The sequence below is a fragment of the Rattus norvegicus genome, chromosome 2 (genome assembly GCF_036323735.1).
Source record: "Rattus norvegicus strain BN/NHsdMcwi chromosome 2, GRCr8, whole genome shotgun sequence".
Taxonomy (NCBI): domain Eukaryota; kingdom Metazoa; phylum Chordata; class Mammalia; order Rodentia; family Muridae; genus Rattus; species Rattus norvegicus.
This window is the reverse complement of record NC_086020.1, coordinates 184,100,492-184,118,961: the sequence shown is the minus strand read 5'-3', so window position 1 is coordinate 184,118,961 and position 18,470 is coordinate 184,100,492. Positions and strand designations below refer to the sequence as shown.

The 18,470-nt window shown below is 41.6% G+C and overlaps 1 pseudogene; it reads left to right on the top strand.

The window, feature by feature from the left end:
* Positions 1–17,143: 17,143 nt before the first annotated feature.
* Positions 17,144–18,219, top strand: Tdpoz1-ps16 (TD and POZ domain containing 1, pseudogene 16; annotated as a pseudogene).
* Positions 18,220–18,470: the final 251 nt, after the last annotated feature.

Here is an 18,470-nt window from a genome sequence, read left to right as displayed (position 1 = left end):
TACTGCCCACCCCCCAACACTCACGTTCACTGGGGGTTCAGTCTTAGCAGGACCAAGGGCTTCCCCTTCCACTGGTGATCTTACTAGAATACTCATTGCTACCTATGAGGTCAGAGTCCAGGGTCAGTCCATGTATAGTCTTTAGGTAGTGGCTTAGTCCCTGGAAGCTCTGGTTGATTGGCATTGTTGTTCATAAGGGGTATCGAGCTCCTTCAAGCTCTTCGAGTTCTTTCTCTGATTTCTACAACAGGGGTCCCGTTCTCAGTTCAGTGGTTTGCTGCTGGCCTTCGCCCCTGTATTTGCTGTATTCTGGCTGTGTCTCTCAGGAGCGATATACATCCGGCTCCTGTCGGCCTGCACTTTTTTGCTGCATTCATCTTGTCTAATTGGATGGCTGTATATGTATGGGCCACATGTGGGGCAGGCTCTGAATGGTGTTCCTTCTGTGTCTGTTTTAATCTTTGCCTCTCTATTCCCTGCCAAGGGTATTCTTGTTCCCCTTTTAAAGAAGGAGTGAAGCATTCACATTTTGATCATCTGTCTTGAGTTTCATTTGTTCTAGGCATCTAGGGTAATTCAAGCATTTGGGCTAAAAGCCACTTATCAGTGAGTGCATACCATGTATGTCTTTCTGTGTTTGGGTTAGCTCACTCAGGATGATATTTTCCAGTTCCAGCCATTTGCCTACGAATTTCAAAAAGTCATTGTATTTGATAGCTGAGTAATATTCCATTGTGTAGATGTACCACATTTTCTGTATCCATTCCTCTGTTGAAGGGCATCTGGGTTCTTTCCAGCTTCTGGCTATTATAAATAAGGCTGCAATGAACATAGTGGAGCACGTGTCTTTTTTATATGTTGGGGCATCTTTTGGGTATATGCCCAAGAGAGGTATAGCTGGATCCTCAGGCAGTTCAATGTCCAATTTTCTGAGGATCCTCCAGACTGATTTCCAGAATGGTTGTACCAGTTTGCAATCCCACCAACAATGGAGGAGTGTTCCTCTTTCTCCACATCCTCGCCAGCATCTGTTGTCCCCTGAGTTTTTGATCTTAGCCATTCTCACTGGTATGAGGTGAAATCTCAGGGTTGTTTTGATTTGCATTTCCCTTATGACTAAAGATGTTGAACATTTCTTTAGGTGTTTCTCCGCCATTCGGCATTCCTCAGCTGTGAATTCTTTGTTTAGCTCTGAGCCCCATTTTTTAATAGGGTTATTTGTTTCCCTGTGGTCTAACTTCTTGAGTTCTTTATATATTTTGGATATAAGGCCTCTATCTGTTGTAGGATTGGTAAAGATCTTTTCCCAATCTGTTGGTTGCCGTTTTGTCCCAACCACAGTGTCCTTTGCCTTACAGAAGCTTTGCAGTTTTATGAGATCCCATTTGTCAATTCTTGATCTTAGAGCGTAAGCCATTGGTGTTTTGTTCAGGAAATTTTTTCCAGTGCCCATGTGTTCTAGATGCTTCCCTAGTTTTTCTTCTATTAGTTTGAGTGTGTCTGGTTTGATGTGGAGGTCCTTGATCCACGTGGACTTAAGCTTTGTACAGGGTGATAAGCATGGATCGATCTGCATTCTTCTACATGTTGACCTCCAGTTGAACCAGCACCATTTGCTGAAAATGCTATCTTTTTTCCATTGGATGGTTTTGGCTCCTTTGTCAAAAATCAAGTGACCATATGTGTGTGGGTTCATTTCTGGGTCTTCAATTCTATTCCATTGGTCTATCTGTCTGTCTCTGTACCAATACCATGCCGTTTTTATGACTATTGCTCTGTAATACTGCTTGAGTTCAGGGATAGTGATTCCCCCTGAAGTCCTTTTATTGTTGAGGATAGCTTTAGCTATCCTGGGTTTTTTGTTATTCCAGATGAATTTGCAAATTGTTCTGTCTAACTCTTTGAAGAATTGGATTGGTATTTTGATGGGGATTGCATTGAATCTGTAGATCGCTTTTGGTAAAATGGCCATTTTTACTATATTAATCCTGCCAATCCATGAGCATGGGAGATCTTTCCATCTTCTGAGGTCTTCTTCAATTTCCTTCTTCAGTGTCTTGAAGCTCTTATTGTACAGATCTTTTACTTGCTTTGTTAAAGTCACTCCGAGGTACTTTATATTATTTGGGTCTATTATGAAGGGTGTCGTTTCCCTAATTTCTTTCTCGGCTTGTTTCTCTTTTGTATAGAGGAAGGCAACTGATTTATTTGAGTTAATTTTATACCCAGCCACTTTGCTGAAGTTGTTTATCAGCTTTAGTAGTTCTCTGGTGGAACTTTTGGGATCACTTAAATATACTATCATATCATCTGCAAATAGTGATATTTTGACTTCTTCTTTTCCGATCTGTATCCCCTTGACATCCTTTTGTTGTCTGATTGCTCTGGCTAGAACTTTAAGAACTATATTGAATAAGTAGGGAGAGAGTGGGCAGCCTTGTCTAGTCCCTGATTTTAGTGGGATTGCTTCAAGTTTCTCTCCATTTAGTTTGATGTTAGCAACTGGTTTGCTGTATATGGCTTTTACCATGTTCAGGTATGGGCCTTGAATTCCTATTCTTTCCAGGACTGTTATCATGAAGGGGTGTTGAATTTTGTCAAATGCTTTCTCAGCATCTAATGAAATGATCATGTGGTTTTGTTCTTTCAGTTTGTTTATATAATGGATCACGTTGATGGTTTTCCGTATATTAAACCATCCCTGCATGCCTGGGATGAAGCCTACTTGGTCATGGTGGATGATTGTTTTGATGTGCTCTTGGATTCGGTTTGCCAGAATTTTGTTGAGTATTTTTGCGTCGATATTCATAAGGGAAATTGGTCTGAAGTTCTCTTTCTTTGTTGTGTCTTTGTGTGGTTTGGGTATAAGAGTAATTGTGGCTTCGTAGAAGGAATTCGGTAGTGCTCCATCTGTTTCAATTTTGTGGAATAGTTTGGATAATATTGGTATGAGGTCTTCTATGAAGGTTTGATAGAATTCTGCACTAAACCCGTCTGGACCTGGGCTCTTTTTGGTTGGGAGACCTTTAATGACTGCTTCTATTTCCTTAGGAGTTATGGGGTTGTTTAACTGGTTTATCTGTTCCTGATTTAACTTCGGTACCTGGTATCTGTCTAGGAAATTGTTCATTTCCTGAAGATTTTCAAGTTTTGTTGAATATAGGTTTTTATAGTAAGATCTGATGATTTTTTGAATTTCCTCTGAATCTGTTGTTATGTCTCCCTTTTCATTTCTGATTTTGTTAATTTGGACGCACTCTCTGTGTCCTCTCGTTAGTCTGGCTAAGGGTTTATCTATCTTGTTGATTTTCTCAAAGAACCAACTTTTGGTTCTGTTGATTCTTTCTATGGTCCTTTTTGTTTCTACTTGGTTGATTTCAGCTCTGAGTTTGATTATTTCCTGCCTTCTACTCCTCCTGGGTGTATTTGCTTCTTTTTGTTCTAGAGCTTTTAGGTGTGCTGTCAAGCTGCTGACATATGCTCTTTCCTGTTTCTTTCTGCAGGCACTCAGCGCTATGAGTTTTCCTCTTAGCACAGCTTTCATTGTGTCCCATAAGTTTGGGTATGTTGTATCTTCATTTTCATTAAATTCTAAAAAGTTTTTAATTTCTTTCTTTATTTCTTCCTTGACCAGGTTATCATTGAGTAGAGCATTGTTCAATTTCCACGTATATGTGTGCATTCTTCCCTTATTGTTATTGAAGACCCGTTTTAGGGCGTGGTGGTCCGATAGCACGCATGGGATTATTTCTATCTTCCTGTACCTGTTGAGGCCCGTTTTTTGACCAATTATATGGTCAATTTTGGAGAAAGTACCATGAGGAGCTGAGAAGAAGGTATATCCTTTTGCTTTAGGATAGAATGTTCTATAAATATCTATTAAGTCCATTTGGCTCATGACTTCTCTTAGTCTGTCGACATCTGTTTAATTTCTGTTTCCATGATCTGTCCATTGATGAGAGTGGGGTGTTGAAATCTCCCACTATTATTGTGTGAGGTCCAATGTGTGTTTTGAGCTTTAGTAAGGTTTCTTTTACATATGTAGGTGCCCTTGTATTTGGGGCATAGATATTTAGGATTGAGAGTTCATCTTGGTGGATTTTTCCTTTGATGAATATGAAGTGTCCTTCCTTATCTTTTTTTTGATGACTTTTAGTTGAAAATTGATTTTATTTGATATTAGAATGGCTACTCCAGCTTGCTTCTTCTGACCATTTGCTTGGAAAGTTGTTTTCCAGCCTTTCACTCTGAGGTAGTGTCTGTCTTTGTCTCTGAGGTGTGTTTCCTGTAGGCAGCAGAATGCAGGGTCCTCGTTGCGTATCCAGTTTGTTAGTCTATTTCTTTTTATTGGGGAGTTGAGGCCATTGATGTTGAGAGATATTAAGGAATAGTGATTATTGCTTCCCGTTATATTCATATTTGGATGTGAGGTTATGTTTGTGTGCTTTCATTCTCTTTGTTTTGTTGCCAAGACGATTAGTTTCTTGCTTCTTCTAGGGTATAGCTTGCCTCCTTATGTTGGGCTTTACCATTTATTATCCTTTGTAGTGCTGGATTTGTAGAAAGATATTGTGTAAATTTGGTTTTGTCATGGATATCTTGGTTTCTCCATCTATGTTAATTGAGAGTTTTGCAGGATACAGTAACCTGGGCTGGCATTTGTGTTCTCTTAGGGTCTGTATGACATCAGTCCAGGATCTTCTGGCCTTCATAGTTTCTGGCGAGAAGTCTGGTGTGATTCTGATAGGTCTGCCTTTATATGTTACTTGACCTTTTTCCCTTACTGCTTTTAATATTCTTTCTTTATTTTGTGCGTTTGGTGTTTTGACTATTATGTGATGGGAGGTGTTTCTTTTCTGGTCCAATCTATTTGGAGTTCTGTAGGAATCTTGTATGCCTATGGGTATCTCTTTTTTTAGGTTAGGGAAGTTTTCTTCTATGATATTGTTGAAGATATTTACTGTTCCTTTGAGCTGGGAGTCTTCACTCTCTTCTATACCTATTATCCTTAGGTTTGATCTTCTCATTGAGTCCTGGATTTCCTGTATGTTTTGGACCAGTAGCTTTTTCCGCTTTACATTATCTTTGACAGTTGAGTCAATGATTTCTATGGAATCTTCTGCTCCTGAGATTCTCTCTTCCATCTCTTGAATTCTGTTGGTGAGGCTTGTATCTACAGCTCCTTGTCTCTTCTTTTGGTTTTCTATATCCAGGGTTGTTTCCATGTGTTCTTTCTTGATTGCTTCTATTTCCATTTTTAATTCCTTCAACTGTTTGATTGTGTTTTCCTGGAATTCTTTCAGGGATTTTTGCGATTCCTCTCTGTAGGCTTCTACTTGTTTATTAATGTTTTCCTGTGTTTCCCTAAGGGAGTTCATGTCTTTCTTGAAGTCCTCCAGCATCATGATCAAATATGATTTTGAAACTAGATCTTGCTTTTCTGGTGTGTTTGGATATTCCATGTTTGTTTTGGTGGGAGAATTGGGCTCCGATGATGCCATGTAGTCTTGGTTTCTGTTGCTTGTGTTCCTGCGCTTGCCTCTCGCCATCATATTATCTCTAGTGTTACTTTGTTCTGCTATTTCTGACAGTGGCTAGACTGTCCTATAAGCCTGTGTGTCAGGAGTGCTGTAGACCTGTTTTCCTCTCTTTCAGTCAGTTATGGGGACAGAGTGTTCTGCTTTCGGGCGTGTAGTTTTTCCTCTCTACAGGTCTTCAGCTGTTCCTGTGGGCCTGTGTCTTGAGTTCACCAGGCAGCTTTCTTGCAGCAGAAAAGTTGGTCTTACCTGTGGTCCCGAGGCTCAAGTTCGCTCGTGGGGTGCTGCCCACGGGCTCTCTGCAGCGGCAGCAACCAGGAAGACCTGTGCCGCCCCTTCCGGGAGCTTCAGTGCACCAGGGTTCCAGATGGCCTTTGGTGTTTTCCTCTGGCGTCCGAGATGTGTGCACAGAGAGCAGTCTCTTCTGGTTTCCCAGGCTTGTCTGCCTCTCTGAAGGTTTAGCTCTCCCTCCCACGGGATTTGGGTGAAGAGAACTGTTTATCCGGTCTGTTTCCCTCAGGTTCTGGCGGTGTCTCAGGCAGGGGTCCTGCCGCTCCTGGGCCCTCCCCCACGGGAGCCCAGAGGCCTTATACAGTTTCCTCTTGGGCCAGGGATGTGGGCAGGGGTGGGCAGTGTTGGTGGTCTCTTCTGCTCTGCAGCCTCAGGAGTGCCCACCTGATCAGGCGGTGAGGTCTCTTTCCCACAGGGTCTGGGAGCAGAGAGCTGCTGCGGGCCGGGATCCATGGGCGTGGGACCTCCGGCAAACACAGGACGTGCCCGGTCCTAGATTAACTCTGCCTCTGTGTGTCCCGATCTCACCAGGCAGCTCTCTTGCAGCAGACAAGTTGGTCTTACCTGTGGTCCCGAGGCTCAAGTTTGCTCGCGGGGTGCTGCCCAAGGCGCAAAGACCTTAATAGGGATGTGAAGCCTGAACTGGCCACTTCTGTAACCAGGCCTGCCTTCCAGTGGAGGGAATTGGAACACCAACCCAGCCACTCAAACTTCAAGCTACAATCTATCTCACATGTAGGGTGTCCTAGGGTAATAATCACACAGAATTTGTGAGTGTGGATACCAAGTGACTGGTACAACCCGAGGCCCATGCCTCAATCATGAGCCCAAACCTGGCAGTATCTGGAGGGCCAGGAACCAGAGAATGGATGGTCCAGAGACCTTAGGTAGAACCAAAGACTGCTGTACGAAAAAGTCAATGGAGCAGTTCCTAATAGTTCTCTGCTATACTTGTAGAAAGGAATCTAGCATAATTGTCACCAGAGAAGCTTCATCCAGCAATGGATGGGTGCAGAGGAAGAAACTTAAAACCAAATATTATGCAGAAGTCACAGAATCCTGCAAAAGTGGGGGAAGAAGGATTGTAGAGTGCAGAAGGGTCAAGGACACCACCAGTTCAGAACTCAAAGAATCAACCAACCTAACCTAGTCCAATGGAGGCTCACAGACAGCCAGGGAGCCCAAATGGGTTTAGACACTCACTGTGTATATATGTTATAGTTGAGTTGCTTGCTGTTCTGATGGAATTCCTAACAATGGGAAGTTGACCTGTCTCTGTTGTGGATTGCTGTTTGTATGTTCTGCTTTCTAAAGAGTGCCACTATTCATGTGCAGTCAGGTAAAATCTTTTTTTTTTTACCCATTTTTACTAAATTAGGTATTTCTTATACATTTCAAATGTTATTCCTTTTTCTGGTTTCCAGGCCAACATACCCCTAACCCTTCCCCCTCCCCTTCTATATTGGTGTTCCACTCCCCATCCTCCCCCCATTATCGCCCTCCCCCCAAGAATCCCGTTACTGGGCGTCCAGCTTTGGCAGGACCAAGGGCTTCCCCTTCCACTGGTGCTCTTACTAGGCTATTCAATGCTACCTATGAGGTTGGAGCCCAGGGTCAGTCCATGTATAGTCTTTGGGTAGTGGCTTAGTCCCAGAAAGCTCTGGTTGATTGGCATTGTTGTTCTTATGGGCTCTCAAGCCCTTCAAGCTCTTTCAGTCCTTTCTCTCATTCCTTCAACGGGGGTCCTGTTCTCAGTTCAGTGGTTTAATGATGTCATTCGCCTATGTATTTTCTGCATTCTGGCTGTGTCTCTCAGGAGAGATCTACATCTGGTTCCTGTTAGCCTGCACTTCTTTGCTTTATCCTTCTTATATGTATGTATGTATCCACCTTATATGTATATGTATGGGCCACATGTGGGGCAGGCTCTGAATGGGTGTTCCTTCTGCCTCGGTTCTACACTTTGCCACCCTATCCCCTCCTAAGGGTATTCTTGTTCCCCCTTTTAAAGAAGGAGTGAAGCATTCACATTTTGATCATCCGTCTTGAGTTTCATGTGTTCTGTGCATCTAGGGTAATTCAAGCATTTGGGCTAATAGCCACTTATCAATGAGTGCATACCATGTGTGTTTTTCTGTGATTGGCTACACCCTAGAAAAAGCAAGAAGCTAATCATTTGGCAACAAAACAAAGAGAAGGTAAAATCTTAATTAGTGAGATAAGGCTACAGGCTGTAATTGTGCAGTGGGAGGATGGGGCCGAGCTGGAAGTTTTAGAGAGGGGGAGAGACAGACAGGGAGAGGGAGAGATGAATCAGGAGATTGAGAGAAGATGGAAAAAGAAGTTCAACCAGAACCACATGGCCTGAAAGAGCCCCAAGTAGCAATGGAAGGGCAATGGAGTTATGTAGGGAACATTTGCCCCACCTGGGTATGCAGCTTGTATTTATAGCAATTAAGTTTTGAGTTCTTTGTGTGGGCATTTTGGGGGTTGAGGATTTACTGATATAAATCTGACTGATAAATTACAAGCCTCTGTAAATTTGAGTTCTTGGTGTTATGAGGACTTGTTTGAGCAGCAGCCCTCTTTCTCCAGGCTAGCCAAAGGGGCCAGTTGGCCTGGGAAGATGTGGGCATTTCAGAACCCTGCTAGCCATGGGAATCAATGGGGCAGAAAAGTCCACTCTTGTTGGCAGCAGGATATAGCATGGGCTATTTTTTATAATCATATGCTACAATTCTTTAACTCATTTGCCTGCTTTTATGACCCCTTTCCTCCTAATGGTTTGCATTGTCCCACCTCAGTATGATGGCATTTGCCAGGCTTATTGTAACCTGTCATTTGTGGTGACATCCCCGTGAGGCCTGCTCTCATTTGGAAGGAAGAAAAGGAGTGGATGTGGAAGAGGGAATATTGGGGTGGGGAAGGGACATGGAGGAAAGGAGGGGTGAAACTGGAGCTAAGTTGTAATATATAAAAGAAAAATCAATACAAGCGAAAATACCATAGAAAAGGAATTCATGTTCAAGACTTCTCAGCAGACTACCTGACAAGATTCCTGGGGGCTCCACAAGAATTCTAGAAACTACACTTTGAGATACTAGGATCTCAGTCCCTCAGGGCAAGTAAGAGAGGGCAGTGTTCAAGGATTTTCAGAGCGTTCTCAACCTGAGTTCAGATTGGGAAGATTGTCTTTGATTAATTTTTTCCTAAAACACTTAGGAGGATGCTGACATCTCCACCCAAAAAGAAAACTGTTACAGCATACTTGATCATAATGTGAACCTCAAAATTTTGTTACTTCCTGAAAAAAACAAACAAAAAACCTTTGACTAGCCACCAGAATGCTGGCTGTCACTTTGAACAAGTATCTGTAACCCCCCAAAAAATCAAATCTTCAGACTTGCAATTTATCAGTCAGATTTGTAACAGGAAATCCTCGACCCCAAAATGCCCACACAAACAACTCAAAATCAATTTATATAAGTACAATATTTTAGTTATGGAGTGGCTCAGCTTTAGGAGACACCTTTAATCCCTCTGGTTGGAATACAAACATACCCTTAATATATCATTAGTTCCTAACACTGAAGATAAAATTTGTTTGGAGAAAGAAGCACCAGTGTGAAGAGAAACTGAAAAATCAGAGAAGGATTAGACAGAAACGGATATCTTCAACTCTGACAAGAAGATTTAGGAAGGAAAGCTATTTAAGAGGTCAGTGCAGAGAGTAAAGGAGAGAGGCCAGGTTTAATGAGACAGTGGTACAGAGAGAGGTTGAAGAGAGTAAAGGACAGACACAAGTAAAGATAGAATAAGCCAGAGAGTGAGGTGGAGACAGAATATTAAAACTGATTTCCAAAGTTAGTATGAGACCGTGTGAACAATTCATGAGAAGCTGAGAAGACCCAGATTGACTCAGTTACAAGTAGAGAGAAGTTTCGAGCCAGAACAAATGAAATCAGGCAGCCAGAGATGAGAAGGAATTAGAAAGTGGTGAGCTTGTTCAGCCATAAATCTCAGAAGCAGAGAACATTCTAAGCCTAGTTAGAATTGACAGAGGCTAGAACCTTTCAGGACTAGTCCTATGTCGACAGACCAAGACAAAAAGCCTCAAAAATGACAATTAATATGTGTAAATAAAAGTGACTTTTGCAGGAAAGTATTTGACTGCTGCCTGGACTGTAACCTCTGAGGTAAGTATGGTTAAGGCATCTTCAGTTTAGGTACCAGGTTCTAGAGACTGTGAAAGACATCACCAGATTCTCCTCTTTCTGGGAGCATGGATATGTGCCAGCCACCACTGGTTGTCTGTGTAGTGTCACTGTGTCTCTCTTTATCTCTCTGTGTGTCTTTGTTTCTTTCTCTCTCATCTCTGTCTCTCTCTCTTCTATGTCTCTCTCTCCCCTGCTCTGTCCATCTCTCTTGAGATTTCTATGTACATTTGTCTGTTTTTTACATATCTCTAAATAATTTTATTTAGTTATTTATTTTTACATTCCAGATTATGTTCCCGTCCTGATCGACCCTCCCACCCACATCCCATATTCTGCCCTGCCCCCACACTCCCCTCACACCACCAAATTTCCACAAGGATGTCCTGACACCACCCACCCCACCAGAACTCTAAATATCCTGGGGCCTCCAGCCTCTTGAGGGTAGGTGAACCTTCTCTGACTGAACCCAGACCTGGGAGTCCTCTGCTGTATATGTGTTGGAGGCCTCATCTCTGCTAGTGTTTACTGCCTGGTTGGTGATCCAGTGTCTACAAGATCTCAGGGCTAGACGCTAATTTGGTCTGCTGGTCATTTTGGTTTTTTTAATAATGACTAGTTGCTCTGGTATGAGGATGATTACCACACTTATTACCTGTCTTCCTCCTGTGTGCTACAAAAACTTTTGTCTCTGGCAGGTCTCTAGTAAAATCATTCCTCCCATCCACCTCCCTACAAATACATTACCCCTGCTTTACACTGTGACAGAGATTTCATGAGCAAAGTCCATGATTCATGACCAGGGGGTCTCAGTTCTCCTGAAAGAGGGAACTTCCACCCTACAGGAGCCTACTCTTGAGAGCTAAGAAAAGAACATTTTAGAGCACCTTTCCTGCAAAGGGGTGTTTGCACAGTGATCGTCTACAAGCATCTCAAATGTTAGAGTTTTCAGGGGATCCTCTTATTATGGCCCCAAAAACACCAGATACAGTCACTGATGCTCATAGTTTGAGATAAGTCTAATCCAGAAATAAAAAATAAAAATCAATCTACTATTGAGAGAAGCAAACTTGGAGCAAGATATACAGGAGAGCCAGGAGCTGCTGAAGTGATTGAATCACTGAAATTGTTTCTGTGTCTTCTATGCTGTGAATTCTCACTAAGACATGACAAACTAGAGAGAGGAGAGACCTAGGTAGAATTTTACCTGTCACTTTACATAAGCACAAACATCACAAACCCCACTCTATGATATCTGTTCAATATATGCTGCAGACCTTGGAAAACAGAATACTCTCTCCCTTTCAGGACCAACAGAGCAATCACTGCAGTTCCAAGTCTGAAGAGGTCAGAACTCACCTGAAGAGTATGCAGACTATGAGGTACTGATGAGCTGAATCCTGCCAGTTAAAGTGATTGAATCGAAAAGCACTTAGGATATTCCTAAACCACATGCTTAGGTGAATCTGGGAAAGGATTTTTAAGGAGGATTTCCTGAGGGGGAATTACAAGACCCCCAATCAAATTTGGGAGAGTCACCACAGGGCCTGTGGGTCTGATTGGATTAATATACAAGATAGAAGAAAGCCACCTTCAGAGGTTTGGGGCTGTGCTTTCTTCCCACCATGTAGGAGTTCTTCCACCTGCCCTCCATTTTGTGAACACTTAGACTTCTGACAAATTAAGACCCCTTCTCTGATGATATTTGTGGGAGGAATTAGTGTAAGACCACCACAAGAATAAATACTACCTGTGCAGAAAATGACATGATCCCTTCATTTATGGATGATTGACCACAATTCCCAAAGTACACTGATGATGGCTACTCTTAGTCCCATCTGGAGTAACACTGGAATTAAGTCAAGTCCCATACTAGACTGCATACTTAACTTTTATTTTTTCTCTTAATTTGAAGAACATAGAGCCAGTTCACTTAGAGACTCTGGATAGAAAAAACACACCTTTAATCTGATTCCTGTGTCAGGAAATTACACACCTTTAATCCTGATTTTGAGACCAGAAGACTGGGCCACACCTTCTGCTGGAGGTCTATATAAGCTCATGGAAGAAGGAAGCTTTGTATTTTTGCCTGCTTGCTTTCATCTTACTAGCAAGCCCATTTTTCATAGGTGTTAGAGCCCACTTCTTCAGAATTCCAGCATATACTGAAGAACGTGAATACCACAGACTTCAAACCTTGTGGACTAAGTAAGTACTGGCTTCAGACATTGTTGGTAGCTGGACCCCACCCTTAAGTTTTTCTCATATATCCAGTTTCTATTCGTGCAGAGGAACTTATTCTGTACATTCTCTATAGGCCCCTGACTAATACAACATGTTTGAAATCAGAATGTTGAACATTATTGAAACTAATCGATAGTTTGATATTATAACTCTTTTATTTTATGAAAAGAGAGCCAGGATATGGTTGTTAGAACTAGGTATGATGTGGGTGGGAGGGGCTATCTGTTGTCAGGGCCATTCTGAGGCATCACTTCCCCTGGGAGTATCACCCATTGTATAGAATATAGTTTATTATATAGTTTAGAATATAGTTTATTTATGATATAGATAGTATAGATAGATGATAGATCAGTAGATAGATGAATATAGAAAAAAATATATATATAGCTTTAGTATAGAATCAAGGTTATTTTGAGCATAGGAAGGGGAGTTAAGTAGGGAAGAGCAGGGAGTAGAGGCAGAAAAAGTCAGACATACAAATAGAGTATAGAGAGACTGTGTGACTCAGAGAGAGAGAGGAAGAGAAGAGAGAGAAAAAGAATCAGAATTTGTGGCCAGGAACACATGGAGAAAGAGGGGCAGTGGGGAAGGTGACAGAGAGACAGAGAAAGGGGTTATAATCAGGGAGAGGAAGAGGAAGAGAGAGTAAGAGAGTAAGGAGGGGGCAAACAGCCTTTTTTACAGTGAGTCATGCCTATCTGGTTGTTGCCAGGTAATTGTTAGGTGAAGCCTAGGAGGAATGCTAAAATTCCATCATTATGAATTAATTTAAAATTAGAGGAATAATTTGATAGAGACTATGGTGGAACAGGAATAGGTTCATCATGATCTTTAACTACTTCTTGCTGATTTTGAGGTGATGTGTCTCTGGGAAACCAAAGAAAATATGGATGTTGTTGTTGATCCAGTCTTAGGAGAGTTGGCTGTTTCCTTGCTATTAAGGGTCTGTGGAACCATCTGTAGGTAGAAGCAGTAGGTCCAGTAGAAGCGTCTGTGTCTGTGAGAGTAGATTGGAGTATGTGGGTTGCTTCTCTGGAACTGACATGGATGTTGATTTGAGTAAATTCCTTGAACTGACAGGATGTTGAAACATTATGTGTGTGTGGGTGGGGGTGGAGGTGGGTTTAATAGTAATAGTAGTATTAGTATATGATATATAGTAGAGAACAAAGTTCAGCGTGTTTGGGAGGAAAGAATTATTCTTGGGTGTACATTTGAAACCCTTAGGGCTTGGCTGTTTGGATGAGGGGCATTCCAATCCCAGGAAACAGGAGAGGAATCCCACCCTCTGGAATAGGTCCCAAGAGGGAACTTAGGCTATTGATTGATAGTTTACTTATGCAACTGGCGTCTGACTGACCCATGGGGGGTGGGTCTGATTGTGTTTCTTGGAGCTTATAAGTTTACATAAGTGATAGATACATTTGTTGCCAGAGTGAACAGTCTATAAAATGAGCATAGGGATTACAAAAACCTTTCCTGGAACAGAAGGAGCAAGAAGGGCTTTCACTTCTGTTTAGGAAACTGAATATATATAAATTCATTATAATGAGAATCATTTTGAAGTATATATTGAAAAGACAATTAAAAAACTGGAAAATTTGAGAACTTTGTGAAGATAATTGATCACATAATTTAGCCTGGGAAACATCTTAAGTCTGTAGTTAAAAGGTAACCAAAAAAGGATACTTATATTTGTAAATATGTCAGCTGATAGTATAGATTTAGCACAAGACACACTTTATACCTGTAGTTTAAAGACAGTCAAAGGAAACAAATTTGAACTTGAGATATACAATTTAGATTGTATCATGGAATGTTTTATTAGGATTAGGCTAATTTATAAGAACTCTATTGGTTCATGTTAGGACAGTGGCATGACAAGCACAGGAAATATGAAGCATTAGTCACTGGAATCTGAGTTTAGAAAAGAAAGTAAGAGAAGGTTATATCCGTGAAAGGTTACATCTGAACATGTGTACCGTTCATCCTAAGCCTGTGACTAAGGCAAACCTGTCTGTTTTTGCCAAGAGATCTGGTAGTCTTAACCAGTTAATGAATTGACTACTGAGCTCACAAGGTGGTAGATTACCGTGGGGTGAGGAACTAGATATCTGTTTTCTAGCTGTAGTTATCTTAGCTACCGATGTAGTCAGAAATTTGGGGAAAATAAATTTTAACCCAGATGTCATTAACTAAAATGAGAGTGGTTGGTCAATACTCTACTACCTAGACATTTTTCCCAGGCCCACGTGGTCTCCATCACAGCTCGGGCAGATCAGTGTGGTCATTAGGCCCAGAAGAGGAGAAGCTTTTTCCTGTGGAATAGGAACTTTGGAAAAGTGACTCACCCTGTCCTAGGCAATATGAGACATTTAACTCTCTGGGTATCCTCAGTTTGACAGCAGTGTAGGCTGAGCCCTGGTAGCAGCAAGGCAATGGAGTACTGTTTCTCAGTGGTTATCATACCACAATCTAGGCAGTCTTATCACTGTGCCTATTTCTTCTCAGAGACCTTGGTAGGTAGGGGTGGGGGTAATTGTACCTGTTATGCTTTGGGATTCTCTGTCCTAATAACTTTAAATATGTGAGGTCACATTTATCAGATTTCTGAAAAGATTGAGAGCTAATGAATATTAAACATATCTGAGTTATGCAATCATTAAGGCAGTGATCTTTAACTTTTTACTGTTGTAAATCTTTAAATTAATATTAAATAATGACTTACCAAGTCAGGATAGCAATTAGAGACTCGAAGATTGTTCTAAGGTGAGAAGGCTGTGTGTTTGTAACTGTCTATAACAAATATGGCGGATGGTTGTGGGACTGTCATTAACTAAGATGGCAATGAAGCTACAACCAGTCATGTCACCTGCCTTAAGCGAAGATGATGCTGAAGCAATAGCATAGGCAAACCTCATCTGCCCATAACAAAGATCGCAGTCATTCAGAAAACTGACCCCAACCAAGATGGTGCTGAAGCTACAGCTCTGTCTGAAGGAAAGTCAAATGTTTGTTAGATTTTGCAATGGCAGAAATGGACATAAAAAAGACATAAAAAAGCAGAGAAAAGACATAAAAAGAGAAATTATATCTGTCTAGGTAGAAATTATTTAGTGAGATAAGTGGGCAGGTTTTGTCTGAGGGACAAGTGGTCCTTGCTTCCCTGAAGTCATTCACCCTCTGTTCCTAAATGCAGGAGCAGGTCTGAACTGTGCATGGAGCAGCTCAGCTGTCTACCTGGTATAGAGCTACTGCAGACTTTGTAGTGTTCTTATTGTAAAAATAACTATTATTCATCTGTATTTATTGTCGTCTCTGAGGCTTTCTGCCTCCACTTGATAACATATGCCTAGTCCTGGAAGCTTCTAGCCTTTTAAAATCTATTCTAGGCCTAGAATCATTTTAGCCTCTGGCACTTTTAGGTGCATGATTCACTCCTACCTACTTCTTTCTGAAGTCTGGCTGGGTGGTTTAAAACCCCTCTCCATTGTAACTGATTCAATCTGTGTTCTTTCAGTTTTTCCTGAACTGCTCTGCCTTGCCTCAAACTAACTTAACCAACTATTGTACTCTTCTGGCTCCTTCCTTGTTCTCTGTATCATTCTGTTTTCCCCCCATATCTCCATTTCTCTCTTTTCAACCTATCTCTGAAAAACTCTCCTGGAAAAACTGCATCCTCTCTTACTTTTCTCTCTGTACTTGCTTCTTTTTCTTCATCATTTATTTGTTTATTTACAACACAAATGTTGCCCCACTCCAGTTTATTCTTGCAGAGCTCCCCCCCCCCCAAATAACAGTTAGGAGCCTATCTGACAAATCTCATAGAAGGGTCTTTAATTTCTTTTCTAGATCAGGCACCCCCCACCCCTCCTGACAGCCCAATGCACCACAGTCATGAAACATCACTTTGGTGGTGAATTTCTTCATGTTTAGACTATCTGTCGACTTAAGTAACCTAAAATACTGGAGGGGATGCCTTTTAACATTTTGTGACTTATGTTGAAGTAGATAGATCCAGTTCAACTACAGACTGTTTGGGTAGAAAAACACACTTTTAATCTGAGTCTTGAGGCAGTAAAACACACACCATTAATCCAGATCTTAAGACTAGAAGACATTCACTTAACTGGGCCCCACTTCTATTGCAGGCCTATGTAAGTATATAGGAGAAGTCAATTGTGAGTCTTTGCTTGCTTGCTCTCATCTTACTAGCAAACTCATTTCTTCACTGGCATCTGAATCTAATTCTTCAGGATTCTGTTCAATACTGAAGAAGACCTGAGACTTCAAACCTTGTGGAATAATTGCGTATTGACTTTAGCCATATTTATATTAGCTCAACCTCTGCATATAGATTTTTCTCATACATCCACTTTCTATGTATATAGAGAAATTCATTCTTTATGTTTGCTACAGGACCCCAATTAATACTACACAATTGAAATGAGATTGTTTGTACACTTCCAAACTCTTCCAACGTTAGATAGAATAGTCAAAAGTAGTTACAACTGACATAAGATTCAATAAACACACACAGAGACAGACCCATGGCTGGGATGAGTGAGAATATTGGAGACTGAGAGAGACACAAACACAGAGAGACAGACAGAGACAGAGACAGAGAGAGAGAGATATTTATCAGTCGTAGTGAGTCTGTTTTATCTTCAGTAGAACAAATATGGAAACCTACAGAAACTGAATAGAAATACAAGTTTCCAAGAATATAAAGGGACAATTTAGCAGACAGAGAAAATAAAATCTAAAGGATATCTATAACTGTATCCTACAGAGTGAATAGTAACTTCTATTACTTCTTTCAGATCAACTTTAACCTCCAAACTACCTCCAGAAGACATGTCAAGGGACCTGGAAGTCAAGAGTTGTGGCTACACACACATCAGTGTTCAGAATTTCTGCTATGAGTGGGCCATTAGAAACTTTTCATTTTGCATGGATGGAATTCGGGAAAATATTACAAGCCCAGGGTTCTCATTAGAGGCCAGTGAAGAAGTACAATGGTGTTTGACAATATACCCAAACGGTGTTGATGAAGAAAGCACAGATTACCTGTCTGTTTACCTGGGTTTGCTCAGTCGTCCAAAGAGCGCAGTTTGGGCAAAGGTACAGTTCTGGGTCATAAATGCCCAAGGAGAGAAATATATTATTACAAAGATCTCAGATGTTTTAAGGTTTCTGCCAAATCGATACTGGGGATGCAAAAATTTCATCCTTCGAGATTTCCTCCTCTAGTCATTGGCTTCACCCTGAAGACAAGCTTACCCTGTGTTGCAAGGTGAGCATATCAGGACCCTTCTTTAGCAGGCCTGGACAGAACATGATACCTGCAATCAGGGATCCAATGCAAATATTGGCAGAAGACCTAGGAGAGCTGTGGGAAAATTCCCTCTTCAGACTGCAGCCTGGTGGAAGCTGGCCAGGAATTCAGATCTCACAAGGCCATCCTAGCAGCTCACTCTCCAGTTTTCAGAGCCATGTTTGAACATGAAATGCTAGAGAGCTTAACAAACCGCATTGAAATCCATGACATTCACCTGCAAGTCTTTAAGGAAATGATGCATTTCATTTACACAGGGAAGGCACCACACCTCCACAGCCACTCAATGGCCACTGGTTTGTTTGCAGCTGCTGATAAGTATGCCCTGCAGGGCTTGAAGGTCATGTGTGAGGATGCCCTGTTCAGCAACATCTCTGTGAAAAATGCTGTACCCACTCTCATCCTGGCTGACCTCCACAGAGCAGAGAACCTGAAGAGTAAAGCTATGGATTTCATTATACTTCATGCTTCTGAAGTCTCTGAGACCGTGGGGTGGAAGTCAATGGTGGAGTCACATCCCTACTTGGTGGAGGAAACATTTCGCTCCCTGGCTTCTATACATTGTCCTTGCTTGGAGCCCTCACTCAAATGCTGAAAGATATTTTAGGAGCTTGACAGCTATGACCTACACCTGTCTTCCAACAGCAACAACCACTCATTTTACCAATGATTTCTGTTTAGACTACAGTATTGCTGGAGCATTTACAGTGAATCTGGGCAAAGGCAGCCTGGATTTACAAGAGCTGTAATATGTCAAAATGGTGTGTGGGGAAAGGGCAGCACTAGGGTCTTGGACACTCTACCGGATATCTACCCTGCTGATGTTTTATTCTTGTCTGATGTCTT